Below are 22,693 nucleotides of genomic sequence, written 5' to 3'. Positions count from 1 at the left end.
AATTTAGGAATCAGTGAACTAAAATGGACTGCTGCTGCTGCTGCTGCTAAGTCTCTTCAGTCATGTCCGACTCTGACCCCATAGACGGCAGCCCACCAGGCTCCCCCGTCCCAGGGATTCTCCAGGCAAGAACACTGGAGTGGGTTGCCATTTCCTTCTCCAATGCATGAAAGTGAAAAGTGAAAGGGAAGTCGCTCAGTCATGTCTGACTCTTCGCAACCCCATGGACTGCAGCCTACCAGGCTCCTCTGTCCATGGGATTTTCCAGGCAAGAGTACTGGAGTGGGGTGCCATTGCCTTCTCCAAAAGTGGACTGGAATGGGTGAATTTAATGGGTGAATTTAACTCAGATGACCATTATATCTACTGCTGTAGGCAGGTATCCCTTGAAAGAAATGGAGTAGCCATTATAGTCAACAAAAGAGTCTGAAATGCCTTACTTGGATGCAATCTCAAAAACAACAGAATGATCTTTATTCATTTCCAAGGCAAACCATTCAATATCATAGTAATCCAAGTCTATGCCCTGACTGGTAATGCTGAAGAAGCTGTAGGTCTATGAAGACCTACAAGATCTTCTAGAACTAACACCCCAAAAAGATGTCCTTTTCATTATAGGGGACTGGAATGCAAAAGTAAGAAGTCAAGAGATACCTGGAGCAACAGGCAAATTTGGCTTTGGAGTGCAAAACGAAGCAGGTCAAAGGTTAACAGAGTTTTCCCAAGAGAAAGCACCAATCATAGCAAACACCCTCTTCCAACAACACAAGAGAAGACTCTACACATGGACATCACCAGATGGTCAATATCAAAATCAGAGTGATTATATTCTTTGCAGCCAAAGATGGAGAAGCTCTACAGTCAGCAAAAACAAGACTGGGAGCTGACTGTAGCTCAGATCATGAACTCCTTATTGCCAAATTCAGACTTAAATTGAAGAAAGTAGGAAAAACCACCAGACCATTCAGGCATGACCTAAATCAAATCCCCTACAATTATACAGTGGAAGTGACAAATAGATTCAAGGGATTAGATCCGATAGACAGAGTGCCTGAAGAACTATGGACAGAGGTTTGTGACATTGTACAAGAGGCAGTGATCAAGACCATTCCCAAGAAAAGAAAGGCAAAAAGGCAAAATGGTTGTCTGAGGAAGCTTTACAAATAGCTGAGAAAAGAAGAGAAGCTAAAGGCAAAGGAGAAAGGGAAAGATATATCCATTTGAATGCAGAGTTCCAAAAGAATAGCAAGGAGAGATAAGAAAGCCTTTCTCATTGATCAATGCAAAGAAATAGAGGAAAATAGTAGAATGGGAAAGACTAGAGATCTCTTCAAGAAAATTAGATACCAAGGGAACATTTCATGCAAAGATGGGCACAATGAAGGACGGAAATGGTATGGACCTAACAGAAGCAGAAGCTGTTAAGAAAAGGTGGCAAGAATACACAGAAGAACTATAACAAAAAAGATCTTCATGACCCAGATAACCATGATGGTGTGATCACTCACCTAGAGCCAGACATCCTGGAATGTGAAGTTAAGTGGGCCTTATAAAACATCACTATGAACAAGGCTAGTGGAGGTGATGGAATTCCAGTTGAGCTATTTCAAATCCTGAAAGATGATGCTGTGAAAGTGCTGCACTCAATATACCAGTAAATTTGGAAAACTCAGCAGTGGCCACAGGACTGGAAAAGATCAGTTTTCATTCCTATCCCTAAGAAAGGCAATGGCAAAAATGTTCAAACTACCGCACAATTACACTCATCTCACACACTAGCAAAGTAATGCTCAAAATTCTCCAAGCTGGACTTCAACAGTATGTGAACCGTGAACTTCTAGATGTCCAGGCTGGATTTAGAAAAGGCAGAGGAACCAGAGATCAAATTGCCAACATCCGTTGGATCATAGGAAAAGCAAGAAAGTTCCAGAAAAACATCCATTTCTGCTTTATTGACTATGCCAAAGGCTTTGCTTGTGTGGATCACAATAAACTGGAAAATTCTTAAAGGGATGGAGATAGCAGACCACCTAACTTGCCTCCTGAGAAATCTGTATGCAGGTCAAGAAGCAAAAGTTAGAACTGGACATGGAACAACAGACTGGCTCCAAATTGGGAAAGGAGTATGTCAAAACTATATATTGTCACCCTGCTTATTTAATTTACATGCGGAGTGCATCATGGGAAATGCCGGGCTGGATGATGCACAAGCTGGAATCAAGATTGCCAAGAGAAATATCAATAACCTCAGGTATGCAGATGACACCACCCTTATGACAGAAAGTGAAGAGCTAAAGAGCCTCTTGATAAAAGTGAAAGAAGAGAGTGAGAAAGTTGACTTAAAACTCAACATTCAGAAAACTAAGATCATGGCATCCAGTCCCATCAGTTCATGGGAAATAGATGGGGAAACAGTGGAAAGAGTAGCAGACTTTATTTTCAGGGCCCCAAAATCACTACCAATGGTGACTGCAGCCATGAAATTAAAAGACTCTTGCTCCTTGGAAGAAAAGCTCTGACCAACCTAGAAGGCATATTGAAAAGCAGAGACATTACTTAGCCAGCAAAGATCCATCTAGTCAAGGCTATGGTTTTTCCAGTGGTCATGTATGGGTGTGAGAGTTGGACTGTGAAGAAAGCCGAGTGCCGAAGAATTGATGCTTTTGAACTGTGATGTTGGAGAAGACTCTTGAGAGGCCCTTGGACTGCAAGGAGATCCAACCAGTCCATTCCAAAGGAGATCAGTCCTGGGTGTTCTTTGGAAGGACTGATGCTAAAGCTGAAACTCCACTACTTTGGCCACCTGATGCGAAGAGTGACTCATTGGAAAAGACTCTGATGCTGGGAGGGATTGAGGGCAGGAGGAGAAGGGGACGACAGAGGATGAGATGGCTGGATGGCATCACCAACTCGATGGACATGAGTTTGAGTGAACTCCGGGAGTTAGTGATGGACAGGGATGCCTGGCGTGCTGCAGTTCATGGGGTCGCAGAGTAGGACACGACTGAGTGACTGAACTGAACTGAACTGAGGCCCCACCCAGAGATTCTGGTATAATGGGTCTGGGGTGGGGCCCTGCCTTATGATTTTTTTTATAAGCTCCTTTCGCTTTCATGCATTGGAGAAGGAAATGGCAACCCCCTTCACTGTTCTTGCCTGGAGAATCCCAGGGACGGCAGAGCCTGGTGGGCTGCTGTCTATGGGTTCGCACAGAGTCGGACACGACTGAAGCGAGTTAGCAGTAGCAGCAGGTGATACTGACATGCAGGTGGGAATGAGAGCCCAGGTACTGAATCTGTGGATCTGTGGCCCTCGCTGCCTCATCAGCAAACCCACACTCGGTTGGCACAGCTTCCTGCTCAGGCAGAGCCTTTGGGCAGGCAATGGAACAAAGAGGCTTTGTCCATGCCCACACCCTAGGGTGGAGCCCATGTACCTGGGCCTTCCCAGATCTAGGAAGACAGTCCCAGGCCTGGGCTGTGGGAGAAGTAGGGATTACAAAGTTATGGCTTTCTCGCGGATTGCACCCAGGTACTCGGATGCCTGTAGCAGGAAATGAGATGGAGCCTTCTGGGCACCATGGTTTTTAAGGTGAAACCTGGAGGAGGTCAGAGTATGGGATCGTGAGAGTGGCCGAGGGGAGGGCAGGTCCCCAGAAGGAGAGAAAGACTGTGTGAGGTAACAGGGCATGGCGTGGCATTCAAGTCCAGGCCTCACCACCTACCAACAGCGTGATCCTTGGAGAGGGAGTAACTTTACTAAGCCTCAGCTTTCACATCTGTAAAATGGGGATTGTGGATTTAATAACTAAATTGTGTGTGTGTGGGTGGGTGGTGCTATTGAGACTAAACACTAGAACTGGCCCAAACAGTTCTTTACCTCAGCTTCAATCGTATCCTCTATCCATGACTTGAGTCCAGCCCTCTGCTCAGCACCGCCCCACCCCCACTGGAACCCGGGCCTGGGGTCCCGCGGTCTACCCCGCAGGGAGCAGGTCGCTTGCAGTGTCACACCTGACTTCTCCCCACAAGACCGAGGACCTGGAGGGCGGGGCCTGGGGCTGGCACTGCTGTGTCGCGGACCCGTCTCACACTCAACCAACAGCAGGTCCCTTCTGAGAACGCCAGCTCAGTGAAGATAAGCATCTCTAAGGGTTCTCAAGAAGTACCTCGCAGAAGTGACAGCCCATATTGTGTGATGTCTGCCATACCCTGTTCCAGCAGGTGCTGGGAGGGCTTGGCTAAGGGACAGACGGACAGACACAGGAGCAGCATTTCCCGAGTGGGGCCACCCGACCGTGGTCTCTGCTCACACGAGACCATGTTCGCCGAGCAGCTGTGCTCTTTTTTTGCCACGTGCACCCCCATCCTTGGCTCCTCACAACCCCCTTCTGTGGTGGCTGCTTTAAAGATAAGGAGATAGAGCTTGTAGGAGATGGGCACTTGCCCCAGCACGTCTGCACCGCAGGCCGCTCCCACCCCACCCTCTGCCGGGCACAGGGTGCCGGGAATACCATTCTGTCCCTGCAGGCCCAGCACTGTACCACCCTGTCCGGGCCTGGCTCTGACCTCTCACCAGACCAGGAGTCCACACAGGCAGCCAGCACAGGGCCTGGCACAGACAAGAGTTCATCCAGCACACAAGTGAGTGAGTGAGTGAACGAGTGAGCGAATGAACGGGTGGCTGAGAGAAAGCCAGTGCCCCTGTCCTCCAGGGGCCTGTGGTCTGCTGGAGCAGCACACAAGATGCTCAGGGAGCAGAGAGCCCTTGGGAAGTACTGACTTCCCCTCTGCATGCACAGGGAACTGCTCACCCAGCCTCCTGGCCCAGGTGAGGGGAAGCTTGAGGTTGATGACAGAGAAGAAGCAGCTTTCGGTACCACAAGAAAGCGCCCTCTGTGCGCCTCTGTGTACAAGGAGAAAGAGAAGCCCCGGAAGGGCAGGATACAGCTGAGGCCACAAACAGTCCACAGCAGAGAATTTTTAGGTCTCCTGGCTCCCCTTTGGCCGGCGTCCTCTCTTTCATGCCTCATTGTCATGATAGTGCCACAATTTTCGTACTCATTACACGCAACCTTGGCCTTTAGGAAGTGCCCTTGAGGAGCTGGCCTGTGCCAACATGGGAAGAATAACAGCCACTCCCGGGTGCACCCCACTTGACCCGGGAAGCATGGCCCACACCCACCTCCTTTAGTCTCACAACAAGCTGTGAGACAGCCGTGCTTCCTGGTGTGTAAACGAGCAGCTGAGGCTCCGAGGCAGGGCGCTTGCTCTCCCGGGAGCACACAGCCAAAAACAAGAAAAAGACAGCCAAGAGTGTGGGGTGACGCAAAAGTCCTGGAGCTGGATGGTGGCGATGGTTGCACAAGAACGTGTATTACTTAAAACCTCCGAGTTGTGGCTAAAAGGGTTAAATGGTAAACTGTATATTACGTGTATTTGACTGCAATTTGGAAACAAATAGCCAAATGCACCTAAGTATATTTGTGTACCTAGGACCATGGGGAACCACAATTGGGGGTCTTTCCCTTCTTCGGGGTGGGGAAATTTCACCCACTCAGAGCATTCTGGTAACCCAGGCTACCCTCTACCTCTTTCCTCTTCTGCAAACCTTTTCTTGGTTTCCACGCCATGCCAGGGTCCTGGCTGGGTGCTAGTGACACACAGATGAGGCCCAACCCCCCTAGAATTCAGCAGAGAGGCCAACCCAAGACACGGAGGGGCCCAGTTAGGAGCAGAATGGAGACCACTGGGCATCTGCAGGCTTCCAGGCTGGGCTGGAAATAAAAGATGAGCCGATCAGGGTGGATAAGAGGCTCAACAATGCAGCGGTAGGTCTACCAATCAGCTGGCTCCAGAGTTGTGACTCTGAGAAAGGAGGTGAGGGCTGGGGTAGTGTCCCCAACCTCAGCGCAAGCAAGATAGGGGGCCTAACTGAGCGGGAACCTGCACACTGGGGTTGGAGCCCAGCTGTGCCCATCACCTGTGGCAGGCCGCTTCCACTCCGAGCCTCCATGTCCTCAGGGTGATACCCGCTCCACCTGAAGCTCGCTAGCATTGTACTCATGTGCGTACATTGCCTAACTCAAGACTAAATCTTTCCGCCCTCCGCTGCCCCTCACCCTAAGCCTCATCCCGTCTTAGCTTTGAGAGACCCTGAGCAGAAGACAGCAAGGGGTTTTGAGCAGCTCTGGCCCCTGTCCCCTGTTCCAGGACTGATACAGCTCCCCACCTCCCATGGCCCCAGCTTGGCCCCTCACAGGTGCCAGGGGCCTGCCTAATGTGCTTTCATTTCATTCTCTAGTGAAACAAGGGTTGTTAACATCTATGCTACAGAAAAGGAAGCTGGGGCTCAGAGAGTGGCTTCCTCAGTATGTCAGGGCTGCCTGACTCCGAAATCATGACCTTCTCACTGACTGCCTGTTTGGGTCACCAGTGGTGGATCCCAGCCCCCCAGGGCCATCACCCTCCATCCTTCTGTGACACTATATCCTGGGAGCTGGGCTCAGCCCTGCAGCTTGGCCTGCTGTCCAGGTTTTTCCCTGCGCAAGCTCCCCACAGACTTCCTGCCCTGTTTCTGTGTGGCTGTACCCACCAAGCCCACCTTCGGATGCCCCAGCTCACCTGGACATACTGGTGACTGGGTGCTATGGGGCCTCAACTCCCCGCTCTGGCGAGTGAGTCTCAGGTGAAGCAAATTTTCATCCGTGTGATGTCATATCCCAAGTGGATGGCACATACTCTGGGCTCCAGAAATGTCTGAGTGAATCAGAAACAAAAGACCCAGTGCAGTATTCTTGGCACCTAGAATCAACACTGTGCAAGACCACACCACCCCCAGAGCCCTGCCCTGGAGGAGCGACCAGAGTTATGTCTGCAGCAGGGTTGCTCATGTGGGAGAGAAGTGGAGCAGTTTTGGAAGAAGGAGCGGGGGGCAATGGTGAAGCCGTCCTCCCCAACTAGGGAGGATGGTTAGAAGAAGTGGCCCAGCAGGCTGTTATCCTGAGGAATGAATGAATCCTGCCCATTCATTCACTCATTCATTCACTCCACCGTTCATTTTCTGGAATAGTCTCCCTAAAGCCACACTGTGCTGGGGCAAAGCGATGACATCATCCCATCCCTGCCCCGGAGAGCCCCCCAGAAGCCCTCTCCACACTGCTGGGGATGGAGTCTAGGCTGAGGCTGGGGAGCCCAGATCAAGTCATCTGGCTAACAGGCTACACGGATTGGGCAGGGGGTCCAGTGATGCCCTTCATTTGGATTAAGCAGCCGGTGGATGCTGAGAGAACCACAGAGATGGGGACTGTGAGGAAGGACATGCGTGAGGCAAGGGATCTGTGTGGGACACGTGAAATTTGAGGTGCTGCTCAGACATCGAGGGGTCTTCCAAGAGAACCAGATAGATGGTCGGAACACCCACGGAGGGCTCCATGCCCCGGGACAGAGCCCTGGGGACTGTCGGGGTAGAGCTGGCTCTGATGCCCCCTTGCAGCTGAGGGGTCGAGTGTGTGGGGAGGAGAGTCGACAGCAGTCCTGCCCGGGAGGAAGCCCCTCCCCCAGGAGAGCCCAGGCCACTTCCTCCCTCGCCTGGAGCGCGGTGGATAAGGGCCGGCCTCCAGCCTTGAGGCAGCAGGGTCTTCCTGCTCAGCAGTGCAGCCTGTGAAGGAAATAACTTTATTAGCTCGTGGATGAAAAACAGGAAACGTATGCTGTGACTCGGGCACCAGCAGAGTTTCACTCACATCTAGTTTCTAGGAAACAGTTATGTGGCCTCAGACTAGTGGGGTTTTCTCAGCCAGGTCTTTCTGGAAACGCCATGCTTTTCTCAGGAAAAACCATGTCCTGTAGGCCCCCCAGACTGAGGGGTAATAGTGAGACGAGACCTCACTTCCCTTCCCAGTCCCCTACCCCTAGAAGGCCTCGAAGACACCCGAGGGTGACGATGGCGGGTTTCCTGAGTACCTACTATGTGCTATACCGTAGAAATAATTTGAATCACAATAGCAAAGTGAAGATGGTTAAAGAAAGTTTTTTTAAAAATAGCTGTAAGAACACAGAAAATTCAAAGGATGAAACAGACAAATATTAACCAAAAAGGAAAAAATCTGGTGTAGCCAAATGAATATCAGACTAAACAGATTTGAAGGCAGAAACAGGATGAGGGATAAAGTGGGCCATCACAAAATAATTAATATTTCAATTAACCCGAAAGATATAAAACTGTTTAATTCATAACACATGAAAACACAGCTTTAAAAAAGACATATACAGGAGGAGATCTATCAGAACTTGTTAGATCACATTAAAAAAATCATCAGAAAGACTTTGGCGATCTAATGCTTGCATTTAGAATCCTGTATCCAATAACTGGGCAATAAACCCAGTTTTAAAGAACATAGACCACCTTTGCCTACTGATAATACACTAGGCTATAAAACAAGTATCAACAAACTCCAAAGAATCATTTAAACCATGTTCTCTGACCACAGTGTTCAACATTAGAAAAACCTATAAATGAATTGCTTTCAACAACAGATTAAAGGGAAGAATTAGAATTACTTTTAATAAATGATAGAAAAAATAAAAGTCAACATCCATTTGCAATTAAATAAAACTCTTCACAATTAGTAATATAAACAAATTTTCTAAACCTGATATCTACCAAAAAAATCTATGGGAAGTATTTTACTAAATTCTGAAACAATAGAAGTGCTTCTTTCAAAAATAGGAATAAGATAAAGAAGAGTACTTACTGCCATTTCCATTAAACATTGCACTAGGAGTTCCAGAAAACACAATAAGACAAAAGAGAAATAAAATTAAGGATTGAAAAGGAAGAAAACTGTTATGATTTAATATGACTTTCTACCTAGAAAAGCAAAATCGTCTAGGGTCAAATTATTAGACTGAAGAGAGTTTAACAATTTGTCTGATTGAAGTCAATACACAAAAGTCAATTGCAATTTTATATACTACCATTTTTTCCATTTTTTGTTAGAAAATACAGTTTAAAAAGAATATGATTTGTACTAATAAAAATGTGCAATATCTTGAAATAACTCTAACAAAAGATGTACAGGACTATTAATAAAACTTCATTAAAAGATGTTGCTGTTGCGGTTTAGTTGCTAAGTCATGTCCTTTTGTAGCCCCATGGGCTGTAGCCCACCAGGCTCCTCTGCCCATGGAATTCTCCAGGCAACAATACTGGATTGGGTTGCCACATCCTTCTCCAGGGGATCTTCCCAACCCAGGGATCATACCAGGAGTCTCTTAAGTCTCCTGCATTGGCAGACAAGTTCTTTGCCAAATAAACAGAGATGTATATCACATTAATAAATGGAAAGACTTGCTATCTTGAAGAAGTCAGTTTTCTCCAAACTGACCTGTAAATTCAGTGCAATCCCAAACAAAATTCCCAGTGAACTTTTTCATTGGGAAAGAATTCAGTTTGCTTGTGATTTCTCCTGTTTCCTCATGATTAGATTCATATGGAAAAACAAACCAAGACAGGCTCCCACTGACGAGTTATGGGACCATCTGAACTTCATAACAATAATGACAAATATATTGAAATACTTAAAAGTCACCAAGTTCATAACAATACTTGTTCGTATCATAATGGACCTATCATGGTGATCAGTTTGAAATGTATAGAAATGTTGGATCACTATGTTGTGTAACAGGACCTAAGGTAGGGCTGTAGGTCAATTATATTTCAAAACTAAACAAACTCTTAGAAAAGAGATCAGATTTGTGGTAACCAAAAGTGGGAAATTGGGGGAGAAGGAATTGGATGAAGATAGTCAAAAGGTGCACACTTCCACTTATGGGATACACAAGTGCTAGGGATGAAATGTACAATGCAATAAATGAAATTAACACCACTGTATGTTATATATGACAGTAGTTAGAGTAAATCTTGAGTTCTCATGGCAAATTGCCTTCTGTTTCTTTAATTTAATTACATGTCTATATGACATGATGGACACTCACTAAACTTATTATGATATCACTATGAACAGCTATATGTCAATAAAACTGGAAGCAAAAAGTCTTATTGATCAACTTTGGAGCATGCTAGAAAATAAATTCATTATTATGAAAGCTGACAAGTAAAGGGAAAGATATTTATCCTGACTTGCTATTGAAACTACCTCAAAGAAATGAACTCGTGTATTTGATGAAAAGGAAGTTTTTAAATTTTGTTTGGAATGAAGGAATCCTTGCTAATAAGCAAAGAAAGAATAATAGAATTAGAATGTCACCACTTTGCATTTCCTTAGGGAATGCCTAATCACAGGATGGGGAAGGAAGAGTACAAGATGTGCCTGGAAGATCTTGTTGTGCCAGAAATTACGGAAGTATCCAAGAATGACAGGGACTTTTCAAAAGGATACATGACCCAGCTTGAAGGGACTGGTCAAGCTAGGGACAATTTGATCACAAAACTAAATACAGCCCAGTGAATAAAACAGAAAATCTTAAGTACACACTGATATAAACAAATGAATAAATTGAAAGCTTAATGAGAAATGAGACATTTTCACAAAGTATTTATGAAATCACGAGAGAGAAAGGAGTAACTTCACTGTGGAGAAGACTAGCAGATATCACCTCTATCTTCATCAGTAAAGGGGCTGGTCAAAATCACATGCCATCTGAAGACAATGAGAAAACCACAGGGTCACTTCTGGGCTATTCCTGTTAATGATGCATAATCATGAAGAAATGTCAGACAAATTCCTACTGGTCTAGAAAATCACTCCCCAAATGTCAGGGTTTTAAAAGTCAAAAGTTGAGGAACTTTTCTAGACTGAAGGAGGCTAAAGAGACATGACATCTAAACACAGCAAGTGTGTCTGAACTGGGTCCTCTGACTATATAAGACACTGCTGGGGCAACTGGCCACTTGAAGGAGGTCTGAGGAGTAAATGGTAGCAATGACTCCCTGTTAGCCTCCTGGTGTTGCTGGTTGTATCACAGAGGAGACAGTCTTCATAGGAAATAGTACAGACTCAGGGGGTGATGGGAAACCAGGTACACAACTCATGCTCAAAAGGTTCAGGGGAAGGGAAGTTCTTTGTAATGTACTTGCCACTTTTCTGTGTTTGTGCTTGTTTCAAAATTAAAAAGAAAAACTTAAGAGACACAATCAAAAGCAATGTCTGGACCTTACTTTGGATCCTTATTCAAGCAAATATATATACATAAAGAGAAAAAATATATAAAAATGAATATACATATTATCTATTATACTTTATATATATGTACATATGTATGATATATGTAAAAAGACAACCAGTAAAATTTGTTACATTGGTATTTGATTATATTAGAAAATCATTCATTTTTAAGGTGTGAAACTGTCTATCTTTTGCAAAGGCTTGCTGAAGTATTTGCAGGTGAAATTATATGAAGTTTGGTGTCTGTTTCATTAACTTGTGGTTGGGAGTTTAGATGGAGCACAGTTAGCCATGAATTGATAACTGTTGAAGGTGGTCAGGGCTCATTTGCCCCACTTTTACTTACGTGTGAAATGTCCATAATTTCTTTTTAATTTCCAAAGAAAATGTAATAAAAAGCTCATGCGGTAAATATGGGGCAAAGCTGGGTGATGGCATACAATGTCTATCATGTTCTTTGCTCTATTTTTAAAGTATCTGTCTAATTCCCTTCTTGAAAACACCATGTGTTGGTGACTTTAATCCCACAGGCACTGTGATCTAGGGTTAGCGGGAGTGTACATGGCCACAATTCTTGGAAGGTAGTTTGTTTAGGGAAGTATAATTTTTTTAAAGTATTTATTCATATATTTTTGACTGCCTTGGGTCTTTAGTTGCGGAGCACAGGCTTATTTGCCCACAAGGCATGTGATATCCTAGTTTCCCAACCAGGGATCAAACCTGCATCCTCTACAATGGAAGGAGGATTCTTATCCACTGGACCACAGGGAAGTCCCTAGAACTTTTTTTTTTTTAACAATCTGTTGAAAGTATCATTGTACCTCAAGAAATTGATTGACTAGATTAGAGTACTTCTCTAAAATGGGATACACTGTGAACATTTTTTAAATGAGGCAGTTCTTTTTTTTTTTTATTTGCCCAGCATTCTGATGACTATTTGATTCAGGTCACTGACTGGGCAATCATGGTTGCAACAGCCCCATCCATGGGGTCTTCCTCTTCCAGAGTCAGTGGGTTGTCAGTTTGATTTTGATGACATGAAAATATATTGAACATATGTCTAAGCGAAAAAGTCAAATGGCTGAATAGTGTATGAAGAATGATTTCATCATAGTGAAGTGAAGTGCAAGTAGCTCAGTCATGTCCGACCCTTTGTGACCCCACGCACTATACAGTCCATGGAATTCTCCAGGCCAGAATACTGGAGTGGATAGCCTTTCCCCTCTCCAGAAATTTCATCCTAATGTAGACATAAATACATTGTATGTATATTGCTAACTACACTTACAATTTTTATGACTATATCCCCAAATTTTAAACTTTTATTACACAAATAGTTATACAAATTTTAAAGTAAATCGTTCAGATTAATAGTGATAGTAGTATTATTTTAAGAGAACTTTAATATAAATGGGCAGGGATAAGGATTTTTTAAATGACCTTTAATAAATACCAAAAACTATAGTGAAGACATTCCAGAAGAAGAAAGTGCAGATGGGGAAGTTTGGCTCTACCAGATATTAAACAAGGGCATGCTCAGTTGCTCAGTCGTGTCCGACTCTTTACAACCCCATGGACTGACGCCTACAAGGCTCCTCTGTCCATGGAATTTTCCAGGCAAGAGTACTGGAGTGGGTTGCCATTTCCTTCTCCAGAGGATCTTCCCAAGCCAGGGACCGAACCTGGGTCCCCTGCATTGCAGGCAGACGCTTTACTGTCTAAGCCACCAGGGAAGCCCCTTAACTAGAAAACATGTTTGCAAAATACATAGAAAATTTATCAGTAGGCCGATCCTTTCTATTTTTATATCTGTATATACATTTATGACATCCCAAAAAAGCAGTAAGAAGGAGACAACCGAATATTCCTATAGAAGGTCCATCTACTCCTTCACATATCCACCTTATGATGTGACCCTCACTCCCTTGAAGCAGCCCCTGCTGAAGACTCATTCTGACTGGGAGAAGTTTTTCCCTCATGGAGCTGAGACTTGAGCTCTTCTCTCCCACAAGTTCTAGTCTGCCTGCTTCCTAAGGAAGCCAGGGGGGCGGACACCAGGCAGACCTCAGCTATAGGAGTCTGCCAAGGCAGCCATTACAAAGGACCACAAACTAGATGACTTAACACAACAGAAAGGTATTATCTCACAGTTCTGGAGGCTAGAACTATAAAATCTAGGTGCTGGCAGTCATGCTCCCTCCAAAGCCCTCCAGAGGACGATCCTTCCTTGCCTCTTAGTTTCCAGTAGTCTCAGGCATTCCTTGGTTTAGGGCAGCATAACTCCAATCTCTGCCTTTGTCTTCACATGACAATCTTTCCTCTTCTTATAAGGACGCTAACCATAGTGGACTAGGGCCCACCCTACAACCTCTTCTTAACTTGACTACATCTGCCAAGATCTGATTTCCAAATAAGGTCACATTGGCAGGTATGAGGGTTATATCTTCAACAGATCTGTTGGGGGAACACAATTCAATGCATAACACCAGCCTCATTTCTGTCTTCCTGATAAGGTCTCTGTGTCCCAGGACATAGGGTTCCCACAGCCAGAGGGAGAAGGGGAGAGCTCTGTACATGAGTGCATCCAGGGCCCATTCAATCCACAGGCCAGTCTCCAAGTGGGCCCCATAAGAGCCAGCAGGATGAAAAGGACAGTCCTAAAGCTGCGTAACATATGATTCAATCCTATATCTATCATTCGCAAGTCATGAAACCTTGAGATTTCACGCTCATACTGAGTCTCAGTTTCTTCATCTGGAAAATGGGAAGTGATAACATACAGCTCGAAGGCTTGTGAGGGTCAAATGGGATGACTCTGTCTGTGGGAGTTTCTGGCGCTTGGGTGACACTCAGTAAATGTTAGTGCTCTCTCCCCCAGGTTCCAAGAGCTCCTCAAAGAGAGAGGAAGCCCTGCCCTGCCACCCAGTAGCTTGTAAGCCCCTCAAGGGCAGAGTCGTGTCCTAAACAATCCATACTCATACCCCTCAAGCATGGTCTCCGCAGCTTGACAGTAGTGTCACCATGTCTGAGACGAGCGACCCCTGGGAAAGGGCAGTCTGACACCAAGAGAAAGCCAGTCACCACTGGGAAAGTCGTGGGAGTCGCCACACTCATGTCATAAAGCAGAGTCTTGACCCTGAAGAAAGGAACTAAGAGGACAGAAACCCGGCTTCTCAGTGGGCGGCCAGGCCTGCTCTCGTTCTCTTTCCCCCTCTTTGGAGTCTGGCCCCATTGAGATTTGGGAATGTTTATTTTCTTTGGTGGGAAAACAGAGTAGGATAAAATGTTTCCTTGCGTCTGGAGAGCTATTTTGAGCCGGGCCAGCCTGGTGATGCTCCTGGTGATGGACGCTGGCTGACCCAGGCTGGGCCCCAGCTTTCCGGTCTCTCTCCCTCCCAGGCCCCAGAGTCCTGGCAGCAACATAGCCTGTGGGAGCCTGGGTTCCAACTCTGGCCCAGTGACTCATCCCAGGGGGGTCTCGGGGAAGCCTTTGGCGGTCCTTGGACCTTGTCTCCCAAAGGGGAGGCTGAGGTCTGTGCTGCCCCCTCCTGGGGATTTTGACAGGGAACTCGGGCTGTGGACATGAACGTGCCATAGAGATACTTAGGATGTAGACAAACAGCCGCTACACAGCCTGTGCAGTTCATGATCCCAGGGCGGGAAAGGACCTCCTCGTGTAGCAGCGCCCCACGTGTAGCAGTGCCCCTCCACACATTTCCACTCTGGCCACACTGTCCTTCTGGAGACCCAGTCTGCTGCTACTAAGTCGCTTCAGTCGTGTCTGACTCTGTGGGACCCCATAGACGGCCGCCCACCAGCCTGGCCCCAAATCTGCCTAATCCTAACCAGCTCTCACTGCTCATAGAGAGAAGTTCCACTCCGTCTGTGATCAACAGGCCCCACCAGCGCTGGATGCCCCTCCTCTGCCTGCTCCAGCCTCCTCTTTCTTTGTGCTCTGAAACCAGGCTGGCCTCTATCCACTCCTCAAACTGCTGACAAGTCACTCAGGAGTTTCACAGGCTTCATTTTTTTTTTCCATCCTCACCATGACCTTCAGGCAAGTGCCTTCCAGGGCCAAGGGTTGGGAGGAAGAGATGTTTGTGAATATGCCTGCCACACAATAGGACCTTAATAAATGTTGGGTTTCTTCCTTCCTTCTTAACACACACCCTGTTTTTTTCTTTTTTAAAAAAAACCCCAATGGCATCACATAAATCTTACTGCAGTAGTTGCTGCTGTTGGGCGGGTGTTGAGGGCAGGAAAGCCCAGGTGGCCCCACTCCAGAGACAAGAACCAGTCCTCGGGACGAGGGGCTCCTGGGAGTCTGCCCTGTAAGGGTTCCCAGCCTTCCCCGTGGAGCTGGGAAGCTGTGTAACAAGCTCCTCACATCCTCAACAGAGACGGGGCTCTGGCTCCTATGAAAGGCTAGAGGAGGGTCTTCATGAGGCAAGTCCCAGCTGGAGGAAGGAACAACTTGAGACTTCTTGCTTCTGAAGGTGAAGCAGGAGTGGATGGAGGGAAGAGCCTCAGAGAAGAGAGGAAGTGTTTCCCAGGCAGAGTGTCAGGAACCTCTGGACAGCCTCGGGGTGGGGGTTTGCCAGGGTGAAGGGAAGGAGACATCCCAGAGCCCCAGACACTTACCAAAGGCCATACCAGAAGCCGTTAGGGCTCCTTCAGGCTCTTGTTCTTAAAAAGTGGTCCAAGGGCTTTTTTCGGAGAAATCTCAGTACCTTAAGAGCAAAATGGAGGAAGAAGTGAATGTGCAGGCTGAAGCGCAAAAGAAGAAAGATGAGGCAGAGGTCCAAGTAAACTCGTACACCATGGAAGCCACAGAAGCAGAAGCAATGAAAGCTAGAGGCCAGGGACGCTGGTACAAATTGTTTGACTGCGTGCCTACCATCTAGAACTTGTCTCAATGGAACTTAGACATCTACGGCCATTCTGATTGCCTCGACCCCCTTTGAGAGACTCACCATGCTTGTATCAAAGCAGTTCCTTTTGGTCCTTTACCCTGGACTTGTGATATTATGGACTAGTTTTCTTGTCAGTTGTGGCTGAATGTAACGTGTACAGTAAATCATTTCCTTTGCTGTCTTAGCTGAAGAAGAAAAGTGGTCCAAGGGCCAGCAGCATCAGTAGACTCTGGAAGTTTGTTAGAAATGGCATCTCTGAGGCCCTGCCCCAGACCTGCTGAATCAGAATCTGCCTATTAACAAGATCCCAGCGATTCACCAGCACATGAATGTCTAAGAAGCGCTCTTGATGGTGATGCCCCCACGTTATAATGAAGAATGGCTTTGAGAGGAGAAATCCTGTCCCGGTTTCTCACATTAAGTCAATGACAGCCTAAGCCTGGAGCCCGGCTCTCCTGGCCTCGTCCCAGGTCCTTGGACTAGCTCTGCTTCATCCCAGTCCCCCGTGCAGGAAGTTATCCTTTCTACCCGAGTGTGTTCAGGACAGAAGGGACTGAGAATAGGGAGAAGAGCTTTGGTTGGGGAAACGGACCTGGAGGCTGAGCCTGGCTCTATTAACAGCCCCAGGTGTGAGCTGCCCTCTTCGGGCCTTGGTTTCCCCTGTGGTTCTCTGAGACCGGCTGGAGTAGGCAACAAAATCGCGTGGTATAATCAATCACATTCATTTCCTTACAGCTGCCTGGTGAGGCAGGCAGGTCAAGAAGTATTCTGGGGCTTCCCTGGTGGCTCAGTGATAATGAATCCGCCTGCTAGTTCAGGAGACAGGGGCTTGATCCCTGGTCTGGGAGGATCTCACAGGCTGTGGAGCAACTAAGCCCATGTGCCACAACTACTGAGCCTGTACTCTAGAGCCCTCCCACCACAACTATTGAAGCCCATATGCCCTGGATCTTGTGCTCAGCAAAAAGAGAAGCCACGCCATGAGAAGCCTGCACACCACAGCTAGAGAGTAGCCCCTGCTCACCGCAGCTAGAGAAACGCCTCAGCAGCCATGATGACCCAGCATGGCCAAAAACAAATACATAAAATGAATTAAAAAAAAAAAAAGGAAATATCATCCCTATTCTACAGATGGGGAAACTGAGGCCTGTTAGGCAATGGCTTCTCTGAGGCTGCCAGCCCTGGCTGCTTTGTGCTGTTCTGCGCAGCCCAGCAACCCTGAAATGTGCCCCTTGGACCCAGCCTTCCTCTCTAATGGTTCTTTCAGCTCCTGTCAGTTATCAGGGCCCCTGGCTCGGCTGACAGCCAGCCTGTCTGCTGCTGATACTCGGATGCCCACATTCCTGGGCTGTGACGGGGAGCACACCCAGAGCCCAGGCTGGGGGCACCGGAGGGGTTCCACTTGGCTGCAAGCTCTGGGGCCTGGCTGTCTGGAGAATGTCAGGATGCAAAAAGCTTTCTCTCCTTCTTATTGAGGAGGCAGGGGGCGATGTCTCTAGAGGCTGATATAACAGGAGCTGGAGAGGGTACAGGTTCAGCTGGGCCCTGAGGCAAGGCCTGGCCCTGCGGACAACAAGGGGGAGGGGAGGGGAACAGGAAGTGTGAGGGGGCAGGAATGAGCTAGGGTCAGCAGCCGATCAAAGGAGAGCCATCTGAGCAGCAAGACAAAGACCTCAGGCTAGAAAGTTGGACCCAGCTGCATTTGTGTCCATGCTCTGACATCTCTTAGTTCTGTGACTAGGGGCACCACCTCAGACCCTCAGTTTCTTCATCCTTAAAGCCCTTAACACAGCCTTGTACATTCATAGCAAGCAGGCAGTGGAGTCCTTCTGAAGCCAAAGACACTCAGGGTTCAGTGTCAGACTAGCATTGCATTAAGAAGTATACCTAGCAGATAAAGCCAGCAGAACAATTCATCCTCCTCTTTTTAAAGAAGTCATTTCAATTTAAATGTTATTCAAGTTCAATATAGAGAGCAAACTAGTGTTTACCAGTGGGGAGTGGGAAGCAGAGGGTTTAGGATTAAGAGGTACTGTTGCAGGAAGGGGGACCCCTTCCAGGGCCTGAAACTGGGCTCTTGTCCAACACTCAGAAATGAATTGTCCAAAGAGACACAAGTGCTGACAAAACAAGAGATTTTATTGGGAAAGGACATCCGGGTGGAGAGCAGTAGGGTAAGGAACCCAGGAGAACTGCTCTGCTGCGTGGCTCGCAGTCTCAGGTTTTATGATGATGGGATTAGTTTCCAGGTGGTCTTTGGCCAATCATTCTAATCCAGAGTCATTCCTGGTGGTGCACGCATCGCTCAGCCAAGATGGATGCTAGCGAGAGGGATTCTGGGAAGTGGATAGACACGCAGTGTCTCCTTTCGACCTTTCCCGAACACTTCCGGATGGTGGTGGCTTATTAGTTCCGTATTCCTTATCAGGATCTCCTATCATAAAACAACTCATGCAAATGGTTACTATGGTGCCTGGCCAGGGTGGGCGGTTTCAATCAGTGTACTTCTCCTAACAGTACAATTGTTATGTATAAAATAAGCAAATAAACTGGGCTTCCCTGCTGTCTCAGTGGTAAAGAATCCACCTGCAATGCAGGAGACACAGGAGACCCAAATTCAATCCCTGGATCGGGAAGGTTCCCTGGAGGAGGGCATGGCAACCCATTCCAGTATACTTGCCTGGAGAATCCCCATGGGCAGAGGAGCCTAGTGGGCTATAGTCCACCGGGTCACAAAGAGTGGGCTTCCCTGGCGGCTCAGATGGTAAAGCGTCTGCCTGCAATGTGGGAAACCCAGGTTCGATCCCTGGGTCAGGAAGATCCCCTGGAGAAGGAAATGGCAACCCACTCCAGTACTCTTGCCTGGAAAATTCCATGGGCAGAGTTCCAGTTCATGGGGTCACAAAGAGTCAGACACAACTGAGCGACTTCACTTCACTTCATGGCTTATGTTGCTGTCAAATCTTGATTATAACTCAACTTTCGAGTCTAACACCCACTGAGTTGATCTCAGTTTGGATTCTAAGGCATTAGTTTCTTCTAGGAAATTTTTCTTTGGTTCTTCTGACACTTCTTGCGCTCGTTACTGAGAATGGCTAATGAAAACATCACCAATTTTAAATCATCTTGATATCATTACACAGTCATCATCTGTAAGCATGATGCCCTGACAAGCATCTTCCAAATTTAGAAGTTGTTTCCTTCTTTACTCCTAATTCTTCCTTCAGTTCTGGGATTCCAGTTGTATTCTGTGCAAATGTGTCTTTTGTTTACCTTCAAAAGTAATACTGACATATTCTACAGCCACCTTCCTCACAGTGGCTGCCACCTTAGTGGAGTTTTAGAACAATTTATTCTTTGCTTCCTTCTGTTGAAAAGAAAAATGAATCTAAACACACTCCATGTGATGCTCTGAGAATCCACTTTCTCCTCCTGTCACTTCTATCCTCTTAGTTCAGCTCCTCTCACCTCAAATGCCCTGAAAAATTTCTCCAACCCCAAGCTATTCAGTTCTTTCTCATTTTCCCTACCCTCAACCCCAGGACTTTACTATGTGGATCACCTTGGCCTCTTGCCCAGCAACAGGGAAAATAAAGGGGAAAACGGCAGGGTCCCTCATAAGATTCCCTTGGGCACGGTAGATTCTGTGTAGTGATCCCTGTTCCATTTACTGCTATGATTTAAGCTGTGACAGGACAAAAAAGATTAACATATGAGCATTCAAGAGCTTGTCCTAACAACTCCTACCCACTAACAAGACTCTACCGTTTTCCCTTTCAGTTCTGCCCGACCTTACCCTGTAAGGCGATGCCAGATAGGACCTTTTCCTTTGGGAATGGAGAATAGGGTTGGAGGGTAAGCACAGAGGAACCGGATCAGAGGTCAGCAGGGAGGGGAGCAGGACTTAGGCAAAAGAAGTTAAGCCTATTTACTTTCGGGGACTTCCTTGGTAATCCCTGGGTGGGGAGCTAAGATTCAAAGTATCAAGGGGCAACTAAACCCAGTGTAGAAACTATCCACGTGGTTTTACAAACTAGAGAAACCAGTATAACACAGCTAGTGAACTCGTGCGCTCTAGAGCCCACACAATGCAACACGAAGAGCTCTAGAGCCTGCGCTCTAGCTCAAATACGGAGGTTTTCTGTTCATCAAAAGGCATCCTAAAGTGAAAAGCAAGCCATAAAGTAAGCAAAAACATGTGCGATGCCTTACACCAGAAAAGAAACTACACCCAGAATATATAAAGAAGTTCTAGGAAATAATGACAAAAAGATAAAAATCAAATTGAAAAAATGAGCAAAAAGACCTGAACACTTCATAAAGAGAAAAGTCAAATGGCCAATAAACATATGAAATAAACTCAACCTTAAAAATAATCAGAAAACTGAAAGTTAAAAATATGATTACACTCAAAATAATTTGTCATTAAAGAAATACAAATGAAAGCAATAATGACATTCTACTACACACTTAATAGCATGGCTAAAGTCCAAGAACCTGACAAAACCAAATGCTGATGAGTACGTGAAGTAATAGGAGCACTCTTTCATGGCTGCTGGGGATGCAAAATGGTGTAGCTACTTTGGCAGTTTCTTTTAAGCTAAATATAGACTTACCATACAACCCAGCAATCACACTCCTGGGTATGACTTAAGTGAATTGAAAATTTAAGTAAATACAAAATCCTTTACATGAATGTTTATTTATAGTAGCTTTATTCATAAATGCTCCAATAGGAAGCAACCAAGATGTCCTTCAATAGATGAATAAATAAACTGAGTATAACATCAGGGTTCTCCAGAGAAAACAGTATACACATACTGTGCTTGGGAAAACGTGCACATATACAAAAATATTTCTAGCGTAGCAAAAAACTAGAAGCCACTCCCCTTCGGTAGGCTGGAAAATAAATTGTGGTATGTTCAGTCAATGGAGTCCTATACAACAGTAATAATGAACAGCCATATCTGTCATCATAGAAATAGCTTAGAAACATAGTGTTGAGTAAAAGAAGCAAATCATAGAAGATACAGTCAGTATAACTTCATTTATATAAAGTTCAAAAACTGAAAAATACATTATTTAATCATGGACAAGTAGATGTCAAAATGTTAAAAAAAAAAAAAAAAAAAAGCAACTGCATAACTATAATAGAAATCAGGAAAGTGGAACTTTCCTGGTGGTCCAGTGGTTAAGAATCCACCTGCCAGTTCAGGGGCATGGGTTTGATCCCTGGTCTAGGAGGGTCCCACATACCACAAGGCAACTAAGCCCCTGCATCATATCTCCTGGGCTCATAACTAAAAAGGCCACGTGCTACAGCTACTGAAGCGCACATACCTAAAGCCTGTGCTCTGCAACAAGAGAAGCCACTGCAATGAGAAGCCCGTGCACCTCAACTAGAGAGTAGCCTCCATTCGCTGCAACAAGAGAAAGCCTACACACAGCAACAAAGACCCACAACAGTTATATAAATAAATAAAATTTTTAAAAAATCAGGAGAGTGGTTTTGTCCTGAGGAGAGGAATGTAACAAGAATCACACAGACTTGCCAGGTGACTGGCAAGTTCCCATTTCTTAACTCGGGTGGTAACTACATGAATGTTTGTATTTAGTTGCTCAGTCGTGTCCAGCTCTTTGCAACCCCATGAACCAGGCTCTACTGTCCATGGAATTTTCCAGCCAAGAATACTGGAGAGGGTTGCCATTTCCTTCTCCAGAGGATCTTCCCGAATGAAGTACCGAACCTGGGTCTCCTTCATTGCAGGCAGATTCTTTACCATCTGAGCTACCAGGGAAGCTTTATAATTATTCTTTACATTGTATAAAATACTATATACTCTCCTGTATATATTATATATTTCTAATTTTAAAAATTGTTAAAGAAAAGTTTAGAAACATCTATTACTACTGCATTAGCATCTTTCTAGCACTAGCACTTGAGCCTGCTAACCTACAGAGAGCAGTCAACCTGACCCCCTTGGTGTCACTTAGGCATGACCTTTGACCTTCATCCACTCCTTCTACCCTTCATACCTCGCTCCCTAGTGCCATTATTTCTACCAGCAGTGCGTATTTCTGGTGATTTTCTTTGATCTGGGTAACTCTTACTCAGTTAACAACCATGAGCCAGGCACTGTTCTAAAAACTGTAGATACAGCAGGGAACAAGACAAGAAACCTATTCCTCAAAGAATTTACATTACATTCTAGAGCAGGTAGACACATATGTCAATAAACAAAGAAGGTTGTTTAAGGAACTAAATTGCATGAAATAGATAAAATAAGGTAACATGGAATCAGAAGTAGGCTTTTGGCAGGACAATGTGGGAAGGCCTTTCAGAGAAGTTGATACTTGAGATGAAACATGGTTGATGAGAAGAAAGCGGTTCTGTAGAAAAGACTTCAAGATCTAAGTAACAGCAAGTGCAAAGGTTCTGAGACAGGAATCAGTTTGCCATGTCCAGGAACATAGAGAAGCCCACTGTGGCTGGAGCACAAGAATGAAGAGAAGGAGGAGATGAGCTGGATAGGGTCAGTTGCACCAGGGTTAGGCTTGGGAAGTCATCCTAAGAGCTGTGAGAAGCCATCAG

General features: G+C 45.9%; 1 pseudogene; it reads right to left on the bottom strand.

The window, feature by feature from the left end:
- Nucleotides 1-18,219: 18,219 nt before the first annotated feature.
- Nucleotides 18,220-22,155, bottom strand: LOC101109210 (prefoldin subunit 4-like; annotated as a pseudogene).
- Nucleotides 22,156-22,693: the final 538 nt, after the last annotated feature.

The sequence above is a fragment of the Ovis aries genome, chromosome 15 (genome assembly GCF_016772045.2).
Source record: "Ovis aries strain OAR_USU_Benz2616 breed Rambouillet chromosome 15, ARS-UI_Ramb_v3.0, whole genome shotgun sequence".
NCBI classification, from domain to species: Eukaryota; Metazoa; Chordata; class Mammalia; order Artiodactyla; family Bovidae; genus Ovis; species Ovis aries.
This window is presented reverse-complemented; position numbering and strand designations above follow the sequence as displayed.